The sequence below is a fragment of the Vitis vinifera genome, chromosome 19 (genome assembly GCF_030704535.1).
Source record: "Vitis vinifera cultivar Pinot Noir 40024 chromosome 19, ASM3070453v1".
Lineage (NCBI taxonomy): Eukaryota > Viridiplantae > Streptophyta > Magnoliopsida > Vitales > Vitaceae > Vitis > Vitis vinifera.
This window is the reverse complement of record NC_081823.1, coordinates 15,229,881-15,239,503: the sequence shown is the minus strand read 5'-3', so window position 1 is coordinate 15,239,503 and position 9,623 is coordinate 15,229,881. Positions and strand designations below refer to the sequence as shown.

Genomic DNA, 9,623 nt, shown 5'->3' with positions numbered 1-9,623 from the left:
TGCATTCCGGATTTGCTTATGGCAAAGGACTTCAAAGCTTCGGTTCTACATGTTTATGAGCTTTCCATTGCTTTGCCATGGATTCCAAAGAACTCTCCTCAATCTCTGATTGCTTTGGTGATCAAAAAGCTATCAAAACACCAAAACTTAACACAATTTGATTAGAATTGATTGCAAGGGTCCTTAATATGTTAATTGGATTAAAAGGTGATAACTACTACTCAAAAGTGTTTAAAAGAGTTAATTACAAGCTATAAAATAGGACTTTTTGAGTAGTAATCACTAATGCATTCAAGTTGAAACAACAGGTATAAACAATATATTTTTCCTTTCATGCATATCAATTCAAAATTCATCTTTGCAAATAACATCATCGTCTACAATATTTTAGAAGAATAAGAAAAAAAAAGGGTGAAAAGATAACCTAACAACAATCTTCAATCTCCCATGGAATCTTTTATGACTACATGGTGCATAACATATAGTTCAAGAATCCATAAAAAATATTCAATATTCAAGTAGCTAGTTAGAGAAAAAGTTTATAATATAATGAAATGTGCATTTATAGGCTAATAAAAAAAATATTCAAACATATATTATCTAAAAAATTGACATAATCAAATGTATTATATAAGGAGGAAGTTAACACAATCATGTTATAATTATTAAAGACCAGATTATCATAACTATTATAGTTTATACTTCTTAAATATATGGATTGTTCTTATTAGATGCTACTCCCTCCAACCCATGATTTGTCCCATATGTAAGTCTTTTAAAAGATCTTGCAAGACATTAAGTTCATCCACCTCATTCTGTGTCACATTATAATCATCTTCCCTAGAATTCATCGATTCATTTCCATGCTCATCATGATTTACCTTTTCAGTATACCTATTATCAAACCTATATAAAAAAAAAAAGATGCTCTTTCACATCATCCATGGGTTTAAACCAGACATTATAGGACCTATAGCATAGACATCTAGTTCCATTGAGTGAATTTGTGTGATTATGTTTATTCACGATTTTTTTCACTCCTAGGGATGCCAATTTAGCCCTTTTTTTAGGTCACCTACCATGCCTCGCCCCTATTAAGACGGTATGGGAGCCTAGTAATCGAGGATGGGACATGTTTGGTTTTAGTTTTTTTAAAACCGAATCAAGTTTAAGGTAGGGTCAAGGCCTCACTGACCGAAATTTCTCTATTGTACCAAAATACTTAGCCTTTTTACGTAGTAACTCTGGTCAAGAAAAACTAGAGAAAGAGTCACTACGGCTTTTGTAGTATTCCGGGTATCGTTCTCAAGGACTGGCTTATGAAAATTGTCAATACTAGAATAAATGAATTGTTTTTGTTTAAATCCTTAAGTAAAAAAAAACAATATGTGAATAATGTGAAACTAAGTAAAAGAAATTGGATTAATAAGAGAAAATGAATATTGATTTTAAATTCAATTGATTCAAGTTTGGGGTTTTCCACAATCCAACCTAGGGTATAGAAATTATAGAAAACAAGGGTATTTTAAGTAATATGATCTTAGGGTTTTGGGATCCTTGGCCACTCGCGATCAAGTTGGGTTCTATAACTCAAAATTGCATCCGAAACCTAATTTTTCCTTTTTCAAACAGATTCCTAAAACCATCAAATGAATGAGATTGATTATCAATTTAAGATTTGGCTTTTTAACCCTTCCTACTCCTTATAGCTTTGTTTAGGGGCAAATAACGATAGGGAAAACGAGGATAACTAATGATCAAGAATTACCAAGAATCACTAGTATCAAGTAATAACCTATCGTATCATTCCCTAAACGAACTCACAAGGATAGGATAAAAAATATAATAAATTGTCACCCAACCAATAATTAATCTCATTGTTATAGTAATTTACCCATTGTCCCTATAGGTTTCCTAGCCCTTAGGTTTTCATGCTTCAAGCCCCAAGTTGGCTCTTAGCCTCTCATGGGGGTGATGTCACATTCACAATCCATAGTAGGGTAAAAATCCATAATTTGAATCAAAAGAAACTAAAAACAATATATTCAATAAAGAAGAAAAAGAAAACAAACCAAAGTTCTCGTATTCTTCCTCCTTCAATGTCAAAAACTCCAGAAAAAAATCCAAGATTCAAGATTCCTAAAACCTAGAATTGAGAGAGTTTATATAATATCCTCAATTACCTAACATGTGGCACACTCTCATTGGCCACTTATTACAAAATAATTTCCTAAAAATGATTAAAAAATAATAAAATTGTGATTTCTAGTCGTGTGGGGTCCACCTAGGGCGGATGGAGTGCTTTAGATGCAATTCCCGAGGTAGAGAAGGTGGAACATCAAAGTGGCAGTGGGTGAATTCGAAATTGGTGTCATTTCGAAGTGGATTTCGAATTCATAAGTTGAATAGATGCAATTCCCGGGGTAGAGGAGGCGGAACATCAAAGTGTCAGTGGGTGAATTCGAAATTGGTGTCATTTCGAAGTGGATTTCGAATTCATAAGTTGAATTTCGAAATCATAAGTTGAATTTCGAAATCATTTCGAAATGACCCTCCAGCTTGATGCAGTTGTCTTCAAATGGCTATAACTTCTTCATTTTAGCTCTGATTTGCAAACCTTTTGAAGTGTTGGACTCCTGACTTCCCGAGCTTCGAAACGATATATAGTATGTATATAATGGACTCCATAAAGTGCTCCAAATTTGTCCTCAAAGTCAGAGTATATGATGCCATCAGATTTTTGAGTTCTAAATTTCCATGCAGCTAAATCTTGCTTCATGCCTCATTTCCCATGCTTTCTTGCCTTCTTTCTTACTCCATAATGGTCATTTATCATCCTCCAACCTCATTATATCCTTGTTTTGCCTTTCCTTACGTTCAATGAGTCTTGACTCACTTATTTCCTCATTTAGCCCTTTCTTGATCTTTCAAAATCTAAAGTCATTCAATTTGCACAATTTTCTTCCCTTGAACCTGAGATAAATCTCCAAAGTATAGATTAAACCCATGGCTAGGGCCTTAGCATTGATTTAGGTCAAGTTGGGTGATTTGAATGTCCTTTGGTGCACAAATCATATCGAATATGTGCCATTAGAGCACATATTTTGGCTCCAATCATCCCCCTCAACCTAAACTTTGCTAGTCCCTAGCAAATGAAAAGAATAAAGAAGAATGAAAAATATGTAATGAGATTCATGAAACCATATTAACTCAACAGAACATGTTTCACACACAAGATACCCAAGTAGACAAATTTCCTAGATTTGAGCAAGATGACACAAGATATGCAACTTCTTAGTTTTCTCACCTTATCTTCGTATACATAAATGTGCATCCATGTTTAGCATTCCTCTTAGTGTCTCTTGATTTTCCCTTGATTGGTTCTTTCCACCTAAACCTCATGTGCTTAATTTTGGTGTCCCCTCATAGTATTTTTCTTAAGACTTTTTCTTAAACTCAAATTTCATCATTCTTGAAGTTAAAGAGGAGGAAAATTTATTTTGATTTTTCTTTCTTAGTTTAGGAAATCTCCTTCTATATGGCTTAATAGGGATCCACCGGCAACTCCCGAGTTTTCACCCAAGGTACCAGGTATTGAGGACCTTTATAGGCCACTTACCCCTCAGGTATCACCCTAGCTCAAGGTAGAACAAGGTCGAATTTCCCAAACATTTTTTTTTCTTCAATTTTCATTTATTTATTTATTTTTATTTTTTTTTAAACTGAGTTTAGCTTATGTAACGAGCAAGATACCGATGACTCCTAACCAGTTGGTTTCGGGCACCAGGGCTTGAAGACACAAGGCCATTACCCCCTCAGATAATTGCTCAAGCTTAAATCAGTCATTTTCAATTTTTTTTTTTTCATTTCCTCATTTTATTGCTTAAGAACAACTCTTTTTAAGCTAAAGAAATTATCTTAATCAAGATACCATAAGGGTACACGTGTTTTGTGTGTGCTTTGAGTCTTAAATAGAAAATAACCATCAAAGAAAAATTGAAGGTATTCCAAGGATTCAACCTAACTATTTTTGCACTTAAAGGTATATAAAGATAAGGTAAGTGAACTGATACTCTTGCTCTAACTGCATTTTTTCTCAAATTCCAAAGAAATAATACTACTTAAAGCATTCTCATGCCAAATAAACCATGAGTTACCAAGGCAAATCAAGAATCTCATTAGCTAACCAAAGATGACATGCAAACTTTTGAAAAAAATTAGGGCTAATAGGCTTCTAATAGGCTAATAGGCCTTCCCCCCTCAACCTAAATTACACATTGTCCCCAATGTGTAGAATAATAGGTCAAAAGAAAGGAAAAAGGAAGATATTACCTTAAGATCATCAAGTGAGAAGTGTGTTATGAGGACTTCATATAAACTGTAGGAGCTTTGTCACCTTGAACACATGTGAGGCTTACCTTTTCACTCCCTTGAAGTTCGCATTTACCTATATCACTCGGATGTTTGCAAGCTAAGTTGCTACAACTCATAAACTCATTAGTAAGTTAAAAACAACTAAAAAAATAAAAAATAAAAAATAAAATAAAAAATGCTAACCATATTGCTAATGACTAATTGAAAATGCAAAACTAAATAAAGAAAAATAAATAAAGAAAATAAAACAAAATAAAAGTTTTACCTACTGGATTTTCAGAAAATGCTTCAACCCTTTTGAACATCCCCATCAAGAAAATGGAGATTCTCCTCTTGTGTCTCAAATCTTTCAATGAAATGCTTTAGGCGCTGACCATTAACTTTGAATTCATTACCTGTCCTCGGATTTTGAATGGTCACGGTGCCATAAGGGAAGACTTTCTTTACCACATAAGGGCCACTCCACCTTGACCTAAGCTTTCCTGGAAAAATGTGAAGCTTGGAGTCGTACAACAACACCTTTTCACCTTGCTTGAACTCCCTTCGTAAAATAAGCTTGTCATGGTAGAATTTGTGTTTTTCCCTTGCATTACGTAGGCATTCATAACTCTCATTTCGATATGCCTCAAGTTCATTCAAATCATATTTCCTTTTAGCTCCAGCTTGATCCGAATCAAAGTTCATCTTCTTTATAGCCCAATATGCACGATGTTCGAGTTCTACAGGCAAGTGACATGCTTTACCATAAACAATTCGGTACGGTGACATGCCAAGGACAGTCTTATAGGCTGTCCTATATGCCCAAAGTGCATCACTCAACTTGGTAGACCAATCTTTTCTTGTAGTATTGACTACTTTGGTGAGGATTCTCTTAATTTCCCGATTTGCTAGCTCAGCTTGCCCATTCGTTTGAGGGTGATATGGGGTGGACACTTTATGCCTCACTCCATATTTATGCAAAAGAGTGGAAAAAGGCTTATTACAAAAGTGTGAACCTCCATCACTAATGATTGCTCTCGGAATGCCAAACCTAGAGAAAATATTCTCCTTTAAAAATTTGAGCACCACTTTGTGATCATTGCTCTTGCATGCCACTGCTTCTACCCATTTAGAGACATAATCCACTCCCACCAAAATATAGAGATTACCAAAAGAAGGAGGAAATGGTCCCATAAAGTCCAGGCCCCAACAATCAAAGACCTCAACAACACAAATATGATTTTGAGGCATTTGATACCTTGTGTTGATTTTCCCTAGTTGTTGACATTGTGGACAACTTTTGCAATGAGTGTTACAATCCTTGAACATAGTTGGCCAATAGAATCCACTCTGTAGAATTTTTGCTGAAGTCTTCCTTGAAGCAAAATGACCTCCACAAGCTCCTTCATGGCACATTCGCAATATGTCTTGTTGTTCATCCTCTGGAACACATCTTCGCATAATTTGATCTGGGCAAAACTTATACAAATATGGATCATCCCAAGCATAGTGTTTTGCCCATGAAAGAAAATACTTCTTTGTTTCCATGTTCCATTCTGATGGAAGCTCTCTGGTTGCCAAGTAATTGACTATATTTGCGAACCAAGGCAACTTCTCCACTGCACAAAGTGCATCATCAGGAAACTAATCATTAATTTGTGCTTCCTCGAAATGTGACTCTACTTTAACTCGGGAAAGATGATCAGCAACCACATTCTCTACCCCTTGCTTATCCTTGATTTGAATGTTAAATTCTTGAAGGAGAAGGATCCACCTGATAAGTCTTGCTTTGGCATCCTTTTTGTTGAGTAGATATTTCAAGGCCGAATGATCAGTAAAAATTACTATTGAAGTTCTCAAAAGGTAGTTCCTGAATTTATCAAGTGCGAACACCACTGCAAGGAGCTCCTTTTCAGTAGTTGTGTAGTTCTTCTGAGCATCATTGAGGGTTTTACTAGCATAGTACACCACATATGGTTTTCCATCCTCTCTTTGACCTAGTACAGCTCCCACTGCATAGTCACTAGCATCGCACATCAACTCAAATGGGAGAGACCAATTTGGAGATCTCACAATTGGTGCAGTAGTGAGGAGTGACTTTAGCCTCTTGAAAGCTTCTTGGCATGCTTTAGTCCATATGAATTCTGCATCCTTAAGTAGTAAAGCACAAAGAGGTTGAGCGATTTTTGAGAAGTCTTGTATGAACCTTCTATAAAAACCTGCATGTCCCAAAAATTGTCTCACCTCTTTAACAGTAGTAGGCGAAGGTAGCTTTGAGATGAGCTCAATTTTTGCTAGATCTACCTGAATGCCCTCTTTAGAGATGATATGACCAAGTACTACCCCTAAGGTTGCCATGAAGTGACACTTCTCCCAATTTAGAACCAAATCCTTTTCAATGCACCTTTTCAAAACTTTTTTCAAATTTAAGAGACAATCATCAAAGGTCTTCCCATAAATAGTTAGATCATCCATGAAAACTTCCATGATTCTCTCTACCATGTCACTGAAAATACTAAGCATACACCTTTGAAATGTGGCTGGTGCATTACAAAGACCAAAAGGCATGCGCCTATAAGCATAGGTGCCAAATGGGCATGTGAATGTGGTTTTCTCCTGATCCTCCAATGCAATGGCAATTTGAAAATAGCCTAAATAGCCATCCAAGAAGCAATAATAGTCATGACCAGCTACCCTCTCCAAAACCTGATCTAAGAAAGGTAATGGAAAGTGATCTTTCTTGGTGACTGCATTCAACTTCCTAAAATTAATGCATACTCGCCAACCTGTAGTCAACCTTGTAGGAATGAGCTCTCCTTCATCATTTTTCATCACAGTTATCCCGCTTTTCTTAGGTACTACTTGAGTGGGGCTCACCCAACTACTGTCAGAGATAGGATAAATAATATCTGCATCTAAAAGCTTCAATACCTCATTTCTGACTACATCTTGCATAAGGGGATTTAGCCTTCTTTGTGGTTGCCTTACTGGTTTTGCATTCTCTTCCAAATAAATATGATGCGTGCAAATCAAGGGATTTATCCCTTTCAAATCTAAAATGGACCAACCAATCGCTCTTTTATTCTCTTTAAGCACCTTCAAAAGTTTCATTTATTGCTCTTCAGTTAATGTAGCTGAAATTACCACAGGTTTTTCTTCATTTGCCTCTAAATAAACATACTTTAAACCATGTGGCAGGGGCTTTAACTCTGGTTTGCTGATCTCAACCTCTTCCTTTTTGCTTTTTTCATCATTCTCAACACTGTTCAAAGATTGAATCGTATATTTTTCTTTCCATTCTGTAGCAACTTGAACACATTCTTCCTTAACGATTGTAGAGAAAAATTCATCTATATTTTCTTCCATTAACTTTTCTGTGTGTTCTTGCACCAAAGCCTCTATAAGGCATGCTTCCTCATTTTCCACATCATCATGGTCCATTGGTTGCTTGCATAAATTGAAGACATTCATTTCCACTGTCATGTTCCCAAAAGATAATTGCATCAATCCATTTCGACAGTTAATGAGAGCAATGGCTATAGCAAGGAAGGGTCTCCCAAGAATAATTGGAACAGAATTCATACCCTTTTTCAATGGTTCTGTATCTAACACCACAAAGTCCACTGGGTAGTAGAACTTTTCAACTTGCACCAAAACATCTTCGACTACTCCTCTAGGTACTTTAATCGAACGATCTGCTAAAGAGAGTGTAATGGTAGTAGCCTTAAGCTCTCCCAATCCCAATTGCTTATAGATTGAATATGGAAGCAAATTCACACTAGCTCCCAAATCTAACAAAGCCCTTTCCACGAATGAATCTCCAATCTGGACTGAGATGGTAGGACAACCTGGATCTTTGTACTTCACCATTGCTTTATTCTCAATGATGGCACTGACTTGCTCGGTGAGGAATGCTTTCTTGCTTAATTTAATCCTTCTCTTTACAGTGCATAAGTCTTTGAGGAACTTTGCATAAGCAGGAACTTGCTTGATCATATCAAGGAGTGGAATGTTGATCTTCACTTGCTTCAAAACTTCCAAAATCTCTAAATTCTTATCCCCCACTTTGTGTCTCTGCATAGCTGAAGGGAAAGGTAAATGATTGGAAACACTCATTTTATTTTTGCTCACAATGACTTCCTCATATTTTTCAGACGCTTTCTCATTTCTAACATTTTTCTCCACAGTTGGTTCATCTCTAGCAGGAATATCTTCTTCACTTACAGGTAACTTGGGCCCTTCGTATTCTTTCCCATTTCTGAGTGTGATAACGGCATTGCAATCTTCCTTTTGCACTTCAGAAACTTCATTTACTCCTCTCGGATTTTTCTGTGGTTGAGCTGGGAATTTTCCTTTCTCGTGAGATAAACTTACAACAAGTTGGCTCAAAGTGGTTCGAATATCTACTAGTTCTTGAGATGTTTGAGCATTTATCCTATTTTGATCTTCATTACGCTTGTCTTGCTTCTGTATAAACTCTCTCATCATGTCTTCCAGGCTTGAGTTAGATGATGAGGCTTGATGTTGCTGTTGAAAATTCTGAGATGGCATACCTTGTGGTTGAAAACCTTGCTGCCCATTAGTCTGATTACCCTGAAATTGGTTTCCTTGCTGCTGAAACTGGCCATTGTTACCTCCCCTCCATGATAGATTTGGATTTCCTCCAACCCGGATTATAAGTGTTGGAATATGGAGAATTGCTAGAATATTGCTTGTATGTCCCTATGGCATTGGCTTGCTCCGTAAACATATCTTGCACTACAGGTAGAGTGGGACAAGATTGTACACCATGTTCTGTAGACTTACATATCAAGCACAATTGAGTTACCCCATCATTGACTATTTGTACCTCTTGAACTCCCTTGGCTTCCAAATCATCCAACCTTCTCATAACGGTTGTTAACTTTGCTTGGACATCTAAACCCTCTGGTAAGGTATACACTCCACTAGCTCTTGCCCTGTTCATTGTTCTATCTCTAGATGGTTCCTTGACGATTGGTTCATCCCAACTTCTAGATACCTCAGCAACATAATCAAGGAATTGAAATGCTTCATCGGGGTTTTTATTCATGAAATCTCCTCCACACATAGTCTCGAGAAGTTGTTTCATTGGTGGTGCCATGCCTTCATAGAAATACGAAACTAGCATCCAGTTGTCAAATCCGTGATGGGGGCAAGCCGCAACAATCTCCCTGAATCTTTCCTAACATGCAAAAAATTTCTCATCCTCCATAGCCTTGAAATTCGAGATCTCCTTTTTCAATGCACTG

The 9,623-nt window shown here is 36.6% G+C and overlaps 1 pseudogene; it reads right to left on the bottom strand.

Moving 5' to 3' along the window:
- Window positions 1-4,662: 4,662 nt before the first annotated feature.
- LOC132253354 (uncharacterized) lies at window positions 4,663-9,319 on the bottom strand (annotated as a pseudogene).
- Window positions 9,320-9,623: the final 304 nt, after the last annotated feature.